This window comes from Lepus europaeus, chromosome 7 (assembly GCF_033115175.1).
Source record: "Lepus europaeus isolate LE1 chromosome 7, mLepTim1.pri, whole genome shotgun sequence".
Lineage (NCBI taxonomy): Eukaryota > Metazoa > Chordata > Mammalia > Lagomorpha > Leporidae > Lepus > Lepus europaeus.
Window position 1 is genome coordinate 37,770,801 of NC_084833.1, and position 15,644 is coordinate 37,786,444.

Genomic DNA, 15,644 nt, shown 5'->3' on the forward strand with positions numbered 1-15,644 from the left:
GAGTCGGTTGAAAAAATGAGAAAACATTTTACCCTCAAAGCCGGAACCCAGATAGATGGTTGAGTTCCTCAAGCGACTAATTGAAAATTGTCCTCTGGCCCCCTAGTCACATCTGCTCTGTGGAAGGGTCTCGACCACTGGCAAATGAGAACCCGGAAGATGCGTCTTCTGCCAGGGCGGGGGCTAGGGGCTAGGAGGTGGGGCGAGGTGGGGAAGGAGCTTAACGAGCCAACTCCCAGAGACCCCCGACCGCCCACTCTGGGTGAAGCAGAAGGCTTTTAATTTGTATTTGCCGTCGGGTTCCGTGTTCACAGGGGTGGCTGATGGGTGTAGATTTGCTCCGTCTGGAGATGAAAACATCTGCAAGAAGCATGCAATGCCCTGGAACGGAACTCTTCTAATAAAAGATGTATCATTTCGAATGCGCTGCATTTTGATTCTGGTAATTCGTGCACTGGAGTGTCTATTTCGAGGCAGCGGAGGTATCATATGACAGCGCACGTCAAGGCCCCGTGGAGCCCTCTCGTGGACTCCCACCCACTTTCTCATTCACCGCTGAGAGGGCTGCTCGCACCGCCGCTCCCCCTCCCCCCCCCCCCCTCCCCCGGCGAGCTAGCATGAAACCTCCCAGCCTCCGGCGAGATCAAATGGAGCTCCTCGCTCAAGGGGTGCAAGCCGTACCTCCGCCATGCAATTTCCACTATCAATAATTTAACTTCTTTGCTGCAGAACAGAAAGACTACCACCGGGCAGCAAAGACTCGCCCCCTCCATCCAACACTGCCCCGCCACACACACACACCCCCTTCTTTTTAACCGAAGGGCAGGTGAGAAAGGAATAACCAGAGTCTGAGAGTTTGGGGGCTGAAGTGTTCCCAGAGCAGCTGCCTTGATGTTGACTTTGACGAGTAGTGACTGAAAAGGTGGGTTTCTCTCCTTTCCTTTCGTTTTCCGTTTTCCCCTGTTGGGTCTGCTGGAAGGCGTGTGGCTGGAGCGAGGTCCGTCATTACCTCGGCTCCCCGCAACTTGCTGTAATGTTATCTGGGGGCGCTCATTAATTAAAAATGCCGTTATTATCTTGATTGAATTCCTATTAGGCAAACTCGGGAGAGAGGTCAGTGCGCGAACTCTGGTTAAGCAGGTGTGTTTAAGGGAGCGCGGTAAACCGATAGCCCCCCGCGCTCCGTAGGACCTCATTGTGTGCGCTCGTGTCCGCGGTGCGGGAAGGTGCGGGAAGGTGTGTCTGTGGCCCGGGAAACGCACGCCCTCTCCCGCGGAACTTGGGTGCTGGGATGGGGGAAGAAGCGGAGAGTTGCAAGCGGAGGGAGCAAGACCTCCGGGCGTCCGCTCTGCTCTGGCTCTCCCTCCCGCCATGGCACGTACTGCCCGGCTTTCCACAGAGGGCGCGGAACGCGGGGTTCCCCACGAGTGGGGCTCGCCCACCCTTTCCACACCGCCGGCGTCCAGCCGAGCCACCCTGAGCGGACGTGGCGCTAGCAGGGCCACATAGCGGGGGCCCAGGGGAGCGAGAGGTCAGGACCGGCGGAGCGCACGCCCCGGGGGGAGCCCTCGGCGCGTCCCCCGGGGATCCCTGGGCTGAGCCGGGCGGAGGAAAAGGCGCGGCGTTCCCTTTAAGCGGCCGCCCCGAACTGGTATCGGTAGCGCGGGCGAGCCTGGGCAGGGGGGCGGGGGGGGCGGCGCCGTCTGACCAATCGAAGCGCAACCGAAGAGCTAAATAATGTCTGACCCGAGCGCAGGGTGCAGGCTGGAGCTCCAGGTCCCCGCCGTCGTCGCCGCCGCCGCACCCGGGCGTGCCCGCCCGCAGTCCCGCGCACCCGGTCGCGCTTCGGGCTCCTGGGCCGCGCCGAGGAGCCGGCCCCGCGCGCCCCTACCTCCCGCTGCTGGGGAAGCGTGGATGAGACCCTTGAACTGCAGCTGCCGCTGCTGCTGTGGGGCCGGCGGGGAGTCGCGCCGCGACGGGGACTGGGGCTGCGCGCAGGGGCCCGGAGCGGGACAACGATGTGACTCCGCCGCCGGGGACCCGAGAGCTTTGTGTGGACCCTGAGGTAGGCGAGCGCCGGGCGTGGGGGCTCGGCGCGGGAACTGGCCGCCCGCGGGGAAAGTTGGCCGGGTGAGGGGGTTCCCCGAAGTTGTGGGACGAGGCCAGAACTCCGTCTCTCCTCCCCTTTCGCGGGGAAGGCAGGATGTGGAGTGGCTCTTGGGGGAGCTTTCTCCTATCCCGCGAGCCGGGTGGGCGGCCGGCAGCCCCAGAGAGGAGGACCCCGAGCAGCGCCGAAGCGTGGGAAAAGAGGCCAAGGAGGACGCGCGGGGCTGCGTCCCGGGGATCCCGGAGCCGGACCCCGAGCCGCGCTGGGGAGCGAGCGAGGTCCGCGGCGCCGGCTGCCGCGGCTGGGGCCGGGGCCGAGCGTAGGGTGTGTCGGACTGGGGTACGATTTTCCCCTCGGGCTGGGTGTCCCCGCGCCGACGGCGGGGCTTGCGCCCTCAGCGCGCACCCCTTCCCCCGGGCTCTGGCCAGTGTGCGCCCGGACAGCTGCTCCCCAGGAGCGGAGAGCACGGAGGACGCACAGGTCCCAGGCCAGGGGAGCGCGAACAACTTGGATCACTGTTGCCCTCGGAACTGAAAGGGTCTGCGAGACTCCGGGAGAAGCGGTACCCAGACCTCTCCTCTCTCGGTGGCCCGCCCTAGGGGCACCCTCCAGGGACGTCAAAGTTTTGACTCCCAGGGTGTGTGGCGGGGGTGGGGGGGGGGGCGAGGGGGTGGTCCTGACTCGGGTTGCTCTCTGGGGATGCAGAGCCGGGAAGAGGGATGGGCGAGTGAGTGAGCTGCGCCTGGGAAGAAACAGGGGAGGGTTGGGGGCTTTTGTACCGGATGGATCGCGAGAAGAGGAAATGGGAGACTTCAGGGCACCCTCAGGAGAAAGAGCCACGGAGCGCGGGGGGTGAACTGAAGTCTTAGCCAGAGGATGCAGTGTTTGTGCGTTGGGGGTGGAGCGGGCACGAGGGACCGCGGGGTGGGGTGGGGGGAGGCCGCGGAGCGTGAGGAGCGGGAGGAGGAGGTGGAGGAGGGGACCGGGAGAGCGGCTCTAGGGAAGGTAGAGGGCGCCCTCTGCCGGCCGTACTGCCAAGCGCAGCCGCTGGGGGCGCAGGGCTGGGGGGTGGGGACGTTAGTGATGGTTTTGTGGGATCCCTTAGGGAGCTGGTAGGCGGGACTTGTTGAATGACGTGGCCGCCTGCGGCCGGGTGGGGCGGGCGGCTCCGCGTCTTAGGTTTAGATTCGTCGCGCTCCGCTCCTTCGGTTGCGGTGCGGAAAGTTTTCCTCCCGCTCAGGGAGTCTTGATGAGCCACGGTTGGTGATGGGTTAGGTGGTCCTGGACCTTATTTCCGGGACTTACAGGTATCTTGCACGTACTCCTCAATGCCAGCAGCAACCAGTAGACCCTTTCCGACAAGAATGCAGGAATGTTCTTGGCTTGAAGCAAAGGAAATCATATTTCTGCGTGTTTATTAACCCTCCTGGTATACTTAAGCAGTATATGGTTGCGAACTTAGATTTTTAACTGCACATAAACGGTGTGCTGTTAAAGGGGACCTCTCAGACTGGTTCAGCTTCTTAGAGAGTAACCCCTTCTGCTTTTATTTTGTCCAAAAATATTTTGATGTGCTGTTGTTATCAAGAGTCGTTTGGTCTTACAATTTGGCAATGTTTCTTTACGTCTTTATTTAATGAGGATATAAATGAGTTTAATTCACCCCAACATGGGAGCCTTCAGTGTGTACATCGTGCACCATTATCATTTTTAGCCTGGGGTTTCTAAGATTATGACATGTAGCACTTCGAACTGTTTCACGTAATAGAAAACAGACCATGTAAAAATTACAAAGCTTTCACCCTGGGAACAACACCCCATCTGAAACAACCAGAGTCCAGCGTCCTGATTCTGCAGATGCCTTCCTTAAGACAGCTTTTCTTTTCTGAGTTTACCTCTGAGCTAGAGCGGAGGTAGGAGAAAGGAAAGAGACACTTACTGAAATGTAACCATAACCTTTACTGGAATTTAAAACACGTTGGCTACCCTGACTGGAATTCCAGGGGAATAAAGTTGTTGTCTTTCTTTTCTTTATTTTGTAAAATGTGACAAATGTTCATAAATATAGTCCAGTAGAAAGTATTATGACTGGAAGAGCACAATGCATGTAGGACTATTTTGTTATTACAGAACACTATTTATAAATGAGATAAGCAGAAAGAAATGAGTTACAGATAAATAAGACCTACACACGTCTTGAAACATTACATTTCAGACATTCTTAGATATCACTTTTTTTAAAAAAAAAAAAGCATAGTAATAGTAGTTTTTCTCATACTTTTGAAGCCTTTCATAGCCTGTGCAGAGCTGAGTTAATAATTAGAAATATTCTTTATTTTAAGGTGTTATGAAGGTCATTTAAGAGTATAATATGTCAACATTTGTGCATCCAGAAGTTCAAGCATTTAAGAAATCTGTCTTAGGATATCTCATCCTGTGTAACTTTTACTTGCAAACAAAAGGGCCCAAGAAAGTGGTCATCTGCCTAGAATGCAGTAATCAACTCAAATGATTCATGCTTCGTGGGTTAATCGCTTAAATCTCATAATGGCCATAGGAGGGAGGAGTGGTGCTGGAGTATTGCGGGTTCATTTTGACTCACCAGGTGGGGAGAAATCCTGTAAATGTAAATGCAAATTTCTACAATCAAGACTGGAAGTCCTTGTGTTTCCTGTTTACAAGGTCCATCATCAGATTGTAAGCTATTCCTTCTTCCTGCAGCCTGTAAGAGACTCAGCTTTTCAATAGTGGGAATGTAGATGATTGATAATCCCATTTATTTCAAATATAAATAGCTCTGATGTGTAACTCAACACACAGAGCTAGCAAGCTGAGCATGCCTACTTGATAGTATAGCAAAGAGTTTGTTTATGTTGTTTTACACTGGCCTCTTAAAACCTGTAAATCTGTCCCTGTGTCACACACACTCATACACATGCATGCACACCTGTGTCCAGGTAGTGACCTTTGAAACATAATGCAGCCAGCAGCCTTGGATCTCAATCTTCCAAGCATCAAGAAAATTGAAGGTGTGCACAATAGAAAGTTCATATACAGATAGTTCTTTAGCATTTTGAGATTTAGATTGAGGAAGTTAGTTGCAGAGTAGGGACAATAGTTTCAGACTTCCTGAATGAAGGCAGAGAGCCTGGAGAATGGAGAATAGCTGAACTCTGAATCTTGTAAGATGAAGGGCACTTCCATTTCAGATGTCTGTAATGCTGATTTCATTTTAATGGTTAAAACATAACGCTTGTGTCTCCCTGTGTGGAAGATTTCTGTGTGAGGGGGCTCGCCTAGCCCATTGCAAGTGACTATATCCCTTTAATAGGATAATTGCTCACTTGTCTCAACTTGTTTTCAAACAATTGTTATGGAGCACGCCATTTCCACTAATTGCAAAATTGCTGCTTAATTGAAGGACTCTCAGCCATCTAGTGCAACCATTCAGCCACTGGCAGGCTCTGTGATCTCAAGCTGTGAATTGCATTTTAAAAAGGAATCGAGGAGAGATTTCTGTGGAATTCTAGGTTTAAAATGCTGGCAGTTGTTCAATGGAGGAAGAACTCATTTGAAGGAGAATTGCATTAGGTTGAGTTGGGATAAATTTTCTTTATTAGGATGAATAACATGCACAGATGGGCTTCAAAAGTGAATGAGCAAACTTACTGGTTACACTCTGCCTCCCTTTATTCTGTGTAGCATAGAGTAATGTTAAGCAATAAATGATGTTGGCAAATGAAATCCGTATGGCATTTGCATGTGGGACTTAACCCCAGGAAACATGGGGAGGCTTTGGTACTTTGAAGTTTAGGCTTGTGAGTTCTTAAAGTCCCCTTAAACTTCCACTGTAGGCAGAGAATTATTTATCCTAAGCATTTTATACTGAAGTGCATCACCAGATTTCCACAGTCCTTACACTAAAGACTTAGAAAAAAGTCATGAACTCAAATTATTGAATATATGGAATCATTTATTGATGACATTGCAAAACAATGGGACTCACTAATGTATTGACATTGGACAACTTTTCGGGGAGAGGAACTGAAAATGAACATGAGTATCTTCTCAGATAACTATGGAAACTTTCACTCGTGTGTAAATATTCAAATTCATGTCCCTCTGGGACATGTAGGCTCTTGGTGAAACAAATCTGAGCAAATATATTGGATGCTAAGAAGTTTTGTTGATAGATTGTCTGATGTTTGAAGATGGTGCATGAGATGAGTTAGGGGGCCGGGTATGGAATGGGAGAGTGACTGGGGGGAAGCAACATAAATTTACAAGCTCCAGTGACAGCCATAATAAAGTAAAAGTTTATTTCGAAAGAGCCCAGAGAGTAACAAATGTTATGTAGTTTTCCCCAAAGGTTCACTTGAAAGAACTTTTCATTGGTTGTCATGGTAGTAATGTCCTGATTTTGAAAGCTTGCAGAACTTAGTAGCTTTTAAATGTTCTTTCATCTTTGTGCCTTTGGTCTGACTGAAACTTTATGACGGCCTTCTGTGTTTTTGACATGCCTCTGCAGTCTAGGAGGGGGAAGGCAGGCAAAGGAAAATTTGTTAATGCTAAGACAATGTAGCAAAGAAATGTAAAATTGCATGATAAAAATATCACCGAATGTCAAACTGGCTTATTAAAATAAAACCTAGAAGCAATCCGTCATTTAATTACAACTGGTATGTATGAAATTAAGATTTATGTGATAGAAATTCAAAGAAAATAAACAGTTTCAAGTTAATTTAAGCAACTCATCAAAAACTGAAGTAATAGTGCCACCTAGAGAACAAAATCATCAGCCTTAGCAGACACATGGCTTATTTCCATATGAACCACATTTCCAAGGCTGCATTTAATAGAATTGTGGCTCTATGCAGATTGGGGGAGTGTGGATGCAGAGGGCATGGGAAAATAGGGCAGGGGAGGGTGCACTTGGGATTGTAGGTGAAATTTTAAACCAGGCAGATCCACAAATCAGTACGTGCATGAAGTTCTTTTTGCCAAGTGTAGGGTAGCCTGCCAGGGATCAAGGACTAGTCTCCCTTTTAACCTTTGTTATTTTCAGGGATATGCACTGAAGCAGTGGGTACAAAGCTTCTGATTTTATTCACTAGCCACAGGCAAGTCACTAAATTTTTGAGATATAATAACACCAAATAAATTGAGTGGAGAAATCTTTAAAAATGCCTTTGATCTTTACTCTAAGTTAAATGATTTTGGAAGATTTAAGAATAACATATAGGATCATATATGTAGTAGGATTTAAACACCAAAAAAAAAAAAAAAAAAAAGGAAAACCAGAGAAGGGGAAGCAAATGAAAAGGATTGCCTCAACTTAGAATAGATAAACTGAGCACCTAAAAGGAAACCTGTAGAAGTGAAACTGACACTGTGAGAAGCAATGACTTGATCAGCCCTTGTCCTCACTGTCGAGGAACAGCTTACTATTTTATTCTTTTTAGTATTTTCTTGTTCTGCTTAATACCATTGGTTGAATTCTTTACTTAAAACAGAATTATTCTTAGGTGTTTAAATCCAATTGAAAATTGATCTCTGTTAAAATAAGAGTGGAAATAAGAGGGAGGAGATGTACAGTTTGGCACATGTTCCCTTGGACTTACCCCAAAGATAAAGCTAAAAACTTGCCATAGGACTCCAAATCTCATTAAGTTGGCAGGTAGGTACCAATGCCATCTTACTAGTTAAACTGATCAGTTTAAGTTCATAATTGATCATAAAGATAGGATTAAGTGTCAAAGATATCACATAAATAAGTGTCTGCTAATAATAATTGATAGAATTAAAAAGGAGAGAATGATCCGACATGGGAAGCAGGCCACACAGCAGACTCATAGAATGACAAATGCCCTAAACAGCACTCTGGCCTCAGAATCAGCCCCTAAGGCATTTGGATATGGCTAAAAAGCCCATGAGAGTGTTTCAGACATGGAAAGCCAAGACAATTAAAAATGAATCTTAATGAAGAATCAGATGGGAAAGGGAGTAGGAGATGGGATAGTCTGGGAATGGGAGGGTGGGTATGGGGGGAAGGACTGCTGTAGTTCAAAAGTTGTACTTTTGAAATTTATATTTATTAAGTAAAAGCTTTTTATTAAAAATATAAGGCTCAGAAAAAAGAATATATAAAGATGTACATTGGAGCCAGTAATAATAACAATAATAATGATGGAACCAGGAACCAACAGCTAGAAATTGCTTAAAATTCTTGGATGACAAAGTCTGTGTTTAGTTCATTTACGCATGCACTCACAACAGCATCCAGAACAGTGTTGGTGGCAGAGAAGACACTTAGATAAATGCTGTTGGATGAACAAATAGATTGACTAACAGTTGCTTTAGATTCTGACCAATGATGTAGACAATGCAGAAATTTTATAACTGTAGAAAATTGCTGGCAGAAATTAGAGAAAATAAGTTTGATAATGCTTGTTTTTTCCAGTACCCATCATGAAAGTCAGTTAGATGAGTTCTAAAATTTCTTATTTTTAATCTGATTCACTCAAGAAATTCTATTTGCAACATTTGAAATGTTAAAGTCAATTTTGAAAGCAACTATAAACTTGCTGGTAGATTTTCTTTTAAATGTCTTCACATTTTTGGATACCAGAGGAGATGTCAGTTATTAAGCTTCTGGAAATGGAATAAGAAATCACCTCAAAAACTTCCTGGAAATATGGAATAAAAATGTTTCTTTTGATGCAAAAAAAATGAAATCTATGCATAGTTTTTTTTTTCATAATACACATTTTCCATGAATTTTTGAAGGCCCCCTCTTATAGTTTTGTGTATCTCAAATTTGTTCCCAATTCTGGTAAGCAGAAGGAAAAAATAGCATGGTAACTTTTTTTAAAAAAAGTTATTTATTTATTTGAAAGAGTTACAGAGAGGCAGAGAGAAAGAGAGAGAATGGTCTTCCATCCTCTGGTTCACTCCCTAAATGGCATCCACAACGGTGGAGCTAAGCTGATCCAAAGCCAGGAGCTTGGAGCTTCTTCCAAGTTTCTCACACAAGTGCAGAGGCCCAAAGACTTGGGCCATCTTCTACTACTTTCCCAGGCCATTGCAGAGAGCTGGATCAAAAGTGGAGCAGCCAGGACTCGAACCAGCATCCATGTGGGATGCCAGCAATGCAGGCAGTGGCTTTACCTACTATGCCACAGCCCTGGCCCCAGCATGGTAACTTTTTTAAAAAATCTTTATATTGTCTGTACTTTGTGCCATGTACAAAAGCAGTGAAATGCAGAAAACTTTATTTTCCAAAAAAAGAAAATGACTTTAAAAAAAAAAAAGAAAAGTGTCATAAGCAGCAGCAGGATGTCCATTGAATATAATTTTTGCCACAGGGAATTCAGTCTTATCAGTGTTGGCTTTGGAGCTGCTGCCATCAGCAGCTGCATTTTCTGATGCTTTTGTTCTGTCTTTATGTACCTTTGAAAGCTGAAACTATGCCCAAATTCAAACAAATTTCTCTATCTTTTCACTTATTTCTTGAATGGGTGTTTAAACACAGACAACTCTTCTTTTAAATCATGTAGAGTCTAAAGGTTAAATCTGGAGTCGTGCTGCTGGAGGGAGATGCTTGGCAGAGTCCCAGGTCAATTCCTAGACCAATTCACCAAGGTGTTCTCTCTTAGGCAGCATTGGGAAGTACATCCAGCACTGATGGGTTGGCTGATAGTGAGTCTGAAGGCACAGATGATCTGCTTGTCATACTGAAACATAAAGCCAGCGACATTCTGTTGAAATTCAGTTGCTGAAATGTGAAATACTATGGTTAAGTTAAAAAAATCTATATGGGTAGGATAGGGAATTGGTGGCTTGCTTTTGGGTGATGACTTATCACCAGATTGTAGAAAGGAAACCTGGATGTTTTGGATAATTTAAGTTCAGTGTGAGCTAGTAGTGTCACTAGGAGCTGTTAGCATAGCTTCTGAAATGTTGGGCTGTGCAGGTAGAAGTAGATTTCTCAGAGAAGCTAATAATTCTCTTCCACTTCTCTGTGAAGTCAGGAGGTGATTTTGCTCAAATATGTGGTATGAGTAAGAAACCATGTGGTGTTTATGTGTTATGTAAATATGCAATATAGCAAGAGCACAATTTGGCACCATCAACTCAGAAATGTTTAACCTCTTGGTTAACAACAAGGAAGCAAACTTTGACATAGTTCTTTTGTGAAACTCAGAAAACAAAAATCACTAGACCAAGAAGTGGTTATAGATCCCACTTTCCTTCTGAAACTAAATTATGCTGCATTCCTAGACTTTGCTGTCACTCCTGGGCATGGCCGTCAGAATACGCAGTAAATAAGTAGGGCCAGCAACCACTCCTGTCTTCATTTTTGAAACAAAATCAGAGAAACAGAAACATGTCTACTAACCTGTAAATTAATAATACAGATATAAATAATAAATAAATGTGATCAGACCAGATTTTTTTCCTAATAAAATTTTATATGGAGCCCCAATACATCAACAACAGTAAGCAGTGCTGGTCAAAGTTGAGCTACAGGAGGGAGAACATCATGGCTGTGCCTTCTTGAACTCAGTTTTGCCTCTTGTAGGAGGTTCCTTAGCACTCTGCTCTGCAAAGCCCCACTGGAAAGTTTATTGTTCTAAATCAAAAGTCAACAGGTAGAGAAGTTCCTAAGCAGTATAGAGAATTGGTCCTAGTTGCTGAGATTCATAGGTTTGTGATATGCCCAGGCACTTGCTGTATTTAAGAACTTTCATAAGTGGTTCAGATGTGCAGGAAAGCTTGGGAATCGCTAACCTAGACGCCTAGTAAATGGAATACCCTGAGATTTAGAGACACTTATCGTTTATTTGATTGTCCAAATACTTGGATTAGACCCTGGTTAGAAGGGATTTGTAGCCTTGTAAACAATCAGAAATTCAAGGGTTTTGACATGGAGGCCTGCTGAAGATTTGCTTCTGACTCATAGAAACTTCCTAATCAGACAGTTAGACCTAGGACAGTACTTCTGAACCTGAGGATAAAGTTTTATCCCAGGTTTAACACTTACTAGGTCCATGGCCTTGGGCAAGTTATTTAACTTCTCTGTGCCTCAACATCTTAACAGGGTAGTAGTAAGGATTAAATGTGTTAATACATATAGAGTGTTTGGAACAGAACTTGGCATAGCAAATGTTTCATGAATTGAGCCATCCTTTTTGTCAATAGCATTTTCCAACTCTCAAAGAATACTCTTTTTTCCAAAGAAACCTTTTTATTTAATGAGTACAAATTTCCTAAGTACAACTTTAGGAATACAGTGATTCTTCCGACCATACCTGCCCTCCTACCCTCACTCCCACCTCACCTCCTCCTCCCTCTCCCATTCCCAGTCCCATTCTCCATTAAGATTCATTTTTAATTAACTTTATACACAGAAGACCAACTCTATACTAAGTAAAGACTTCAACAATTTGCACATGCACACACACAAACACACACACAATATAAAAAAAAACTGAGAATAAGTTTTACAGTTAATTCTCATAGTATAACTCACTGAGGACAGAGGTCCTGCATGGGGAATAAGTGCACAGTGACTCCTGTTGTTAATTTAACAATTAACACTCTTATGTCTGACATCAGTGATCACCCAAGGCTCTTGACATGAGCTGCCTAGGCTATGAAAGCCTTTGGAGTCCACAGTCTCTGTCAGTATTTGGACAAGGCCATAAGCAAAGTGGAAATTCTCTCCTCCCTCCAGAGAAAAGTACATCCTTCTTTGATGGCCCCTTCTTTCCACCGGGGTCTCATTCACAGAGACCCTTCATGTAGGACATTTTTTCAAAGAATATTGTTTAAATTTAGTTTTTATTGCTATCAAAACAATAAAAAGCTTCAACAGTACGCTTTATGCCTGGGTCGACTTCACTTTGTAGCAAAGTTGACAAGACCAAAACTTATTTCGTTGTAATTCTCGGAGTCTTTGTGTTTATTTATGACTTTCTTCTCCTTCTATCCATTCAAATCCTACTCATTCTTCAACTTGCTGCTGGCATTTTCCTTCCTCTTATACACCACTCATAATAAACTAGCCCATCTGAGCTCCCAGGATCATCTGTGATCTCTATGTCATAACTTAGTGGTTACTTGTATAAGCAACTGTATAACTATTAAACCATTATTGTGTGTATTTTCTGTACTGAGTTCTATATTAGGAGCAGTGGATATGACGTTCTTGTCTAGAAAAATGTTCTAGAATGTCCTATTCAGGATCATCTGTTGACTTCAAAAATGTTTCTTAAATAGAAATGACATCAACTCGCCCAGACCTGGTACTTACATTCCTCAGCCTGCTGATTAAATTTTATTCCAAGTATACCACTTACTAGCTCTATGCTCTTGGACAAATTACTGACATGCTCTGTGCCTAGAAAAATGTGGAGGAAACTTCTTTTCCCCATCCTTGTGCTTCGACAAGGGTCTTGCTTCCTACAAGGAAACACTATCCAAGGAATATTGCTCTTTTATCCCATTATGTGTGAGAAGAGAGAATATGACTGTTGAAGCACACTCAGTCTGTCATATTCTGGACTGTATAGCCTGTCAATCAAAGCAATGGACCACTGCACTGTAAATGAGCTGCCTTGTTTCATGGGACTGCCACACCCAAACCTATGGGCTGTTGACATTCTAGTGATTATATACTAAGTAATAAATGCAGGGCCTACTTCCCACAGACTGTACCATAATCCCTGTCTTCAATTCCCATTTTTCTGGCTCTAACTCTGTGGGTCCCACAACCTGAATTTCAGACACTAGGAAATAGGCTATACTGTGTTTTTAACACAGCTTTGCTAGCATCAGACTGGCCCTGTACTTTTATGTCCACATGACAGTTTGTTTCTGTTATGTTCTCAGTTCAAAATTCCAAGGGGAAAAGATATGATTGCCCTAAAAATATAATAGTAGGAAGTTGAATAAATGGTAAATTTTCCAAGTTATATGAGATATGATTCTTGTCCCAGAAAAGCTCTTATAATGTTTGCTTTTTTTCCCCTCTTAGGATTTTAGTGTTAACTTTACATTTAAGTTGTAAATCCTTTGGAAGAAAATTACATTTCCTGTAATTGTTAGTCCCCATAAGACATAACACTTCTGGGCACATACACAGTGGCTGACCCTGTAGGTACTTGCAAAATGACTCATGAAAATCCTTTAGCGAAAAGAAAGACTTCAGCATTGTCCTCATCAGCTAGGAAGGGAGTCTGAATGGGAGATCGGTTCTAGGTAGGTACTTATAAATGAGTTTTTGGTTTCCAATCTGCCTGCACCAGCAAACACTGATCTCTTCATGGTTATTCATCTTGCTTTATGAGTTGTGCATACTGAGGGGTTGGCAGATCAGCTAACATAATCTCTTTTTTCCTGAAAAATATAATCTCTACTGAACAAAACTCTGGGCCAAAGCCTTTTCTCCTCTACCACCTTCCTCTCCTTTTTCTTTCCTCTTTTGGGAGTGCCCTTTGTGTATAAGTGAATTAATTACAATGTGAACGGTACCACACTCTACTGTCAGTTTATGTGTCTAACCTACTACTCATCCCTGCTTCTAACAGTGAAGTCCCCAAAGACAGATTCTGCCCCAGTCATTTGGATGTCCCTAGTGCCTGGGCTCAGAGAATGTCTAATTAAAAGGAATAAATATTTAAAAGTAAATTTTAGGAGAAGGCTGAATCACAGTCATCCTAAGTCCTAAGCCTGAGGAGTTGACTTCCAAAAGAAAGGCTTTCACAGATAACCATAGATAGACAGGTGACCTTTGTAACTCTGAATGGAGAAGAGACAGAAATTGGAAAATTTTGTGGATTTTTTTTTTCCCTTCATGGAATAAACAATCTGCCACAACAGAATTCTCTTCACATGAGGAAATCCCAGAGTACATTGCTCCAGGCACCTGGCACTGGGCATTTTCCCGATCACAGTTGTCAGGCATTCTTTTTCTAGCTGTTTCTCAGGTCCTAATACCTGCCTTCCTAGCCTGGCATCTGGAGAGCAGTCCCGAGTTAGGGCACCTTTGGTGTACTTCCTCGTGGTAATTTCCAGCCTCTCAGAATGTTTCATTTTGGGAAGGTGAGGAAAGCAGCCCTCAGATTCATGCGATTAGTTTAATATTGTGGCACAGCTTTGACCATCTGTTTAATGGGAGATCTGCTTTCCAGATGACTGAACATATGGAGAAGAGAAGAGGGGTGTTTTGGGGGGGTGGAGAACGTTGAAAGAGTGGTTTTTCATTCAGTCTCAAAATGTGGGGTGAAAGGTCCTCCAGGGAGCATTTTCACAAGTGTTTGAAGTTTGTGTTTGATTTTGGAGGTCCACTGGAGCCCCACCTGCATGTGACAGGTACCTGTCTGCATCAGCTATATTGATCACAGAGAATAAGGCCCATCCTTTTCGGTGACTTGTTTGACATTGATGTCATCTTCAAATTCAAGCCTGTATCCTTGCACTTTGTTCCCAGATATGGCTCCCTAATTTCCCTATTAGACTTTTCAGAATTTCCAGTATATTCAATTGCAGTTGACCACATATGGAGTCATTTAACCACGTCTTGCTTTTAAAGTCTGCCTTTGTCAGCCTGCTCTTGTTTTCTATTTATGTTTTGGTTCGTCTTTTGGAAGTTTTCTTTCCTCCCTCCTATTGCAGTGCCCTGCATTTGGCCATGGGCACCCCTCAGGCGAGGGTTGTGTTTCACGACAGTTGTTTATAGAGTTGCCTTTTCAGTCTCAGTCTCTGAAGTCCTTGCCCTGTATTGATGACCCTGTAGTAAGGCTGTGACTTACTAAGGCAGGGTGTCTTCTTATCCTCATCATCCACAGAGGTAAGATAGCAAGGTCCTTGAATTTGCTCACACATGAATCTGTCCTATTTGTTGGAATGGTGAGGTATCACTTATTTCATAGAGTCAGCTTAACAGAATGCAGAAGAGGCAAGGCCAGCACTCAGATCTTCAGTGGCTGTCTACTACAACCCCGTATGTACCTAAAATTGAGATGGCACTCACCAGATTCATCCTTGTCACCCCCCAGGACACACAAACAAAGGAAGTGGTAGAAATCTCTGGAGTATCTTTTGCATCAGAGAAATGTGGGAGATTGTTTAGTGCCCAAACAAAGCCACTAGGTTAAACATTTTTAAAAATTAGTTATTGTTAATTTTAATAGCCCATGCATTTACATAATTCAAAGTCAAAATACTATTCAAAAGAAGTTTTCATGGAGAAGTCTTGTCTTGCTTGGATCTTGCCCACTCCAGTTTCCCCCACAAACACACACCTTCTCTAGGCCATCACTGGTATGTTTCTTGTGAATCTCCCACAGTGTGTTTGATGGCAAAACAAAGAAACGTGGCTATGCATTAAATTCATCCCTTCTTTAAAAAAAAAAAAAAAAGATGGCATACCATGTCTGTACCTTTACCTTGTTTTTATCAACTAAGAATAAATTCTAGAGAGCTTTCCTTTTTAGTATATGGGGAAATAACTTGTTTACAGTTGCATGGATTC

The 15,644-nt window shown here is 44.2% G+C and overlaps 1 protein-coding gene across 2 annotated transcripts in view; it reads left to right on the forward strand.

Moving 5' to 3' along the window:
• Window positions 1–632: 632 nt before the first annotated feature.
• BDNF (brain derived neurotrophic factor) overlaps window positions 633–15,644 on the forward strand; it is a 35,168-nt gene continuing 20,156 nt past the window's right edge. The window contains exon 1 of one of the 2 annotated variants that reach the window (XM_062196377.1): window positions 633–922. The gene's annotated coding sequence lies outside the window, so the exon portion shown is untranslated. Of the gene's footprint in view, window positions 923–1,839; window positions 2,066–15,644 lie in introns of those variants that run through there. The other variant, XM_062196376.1, reaches the window with a different exon arrangement.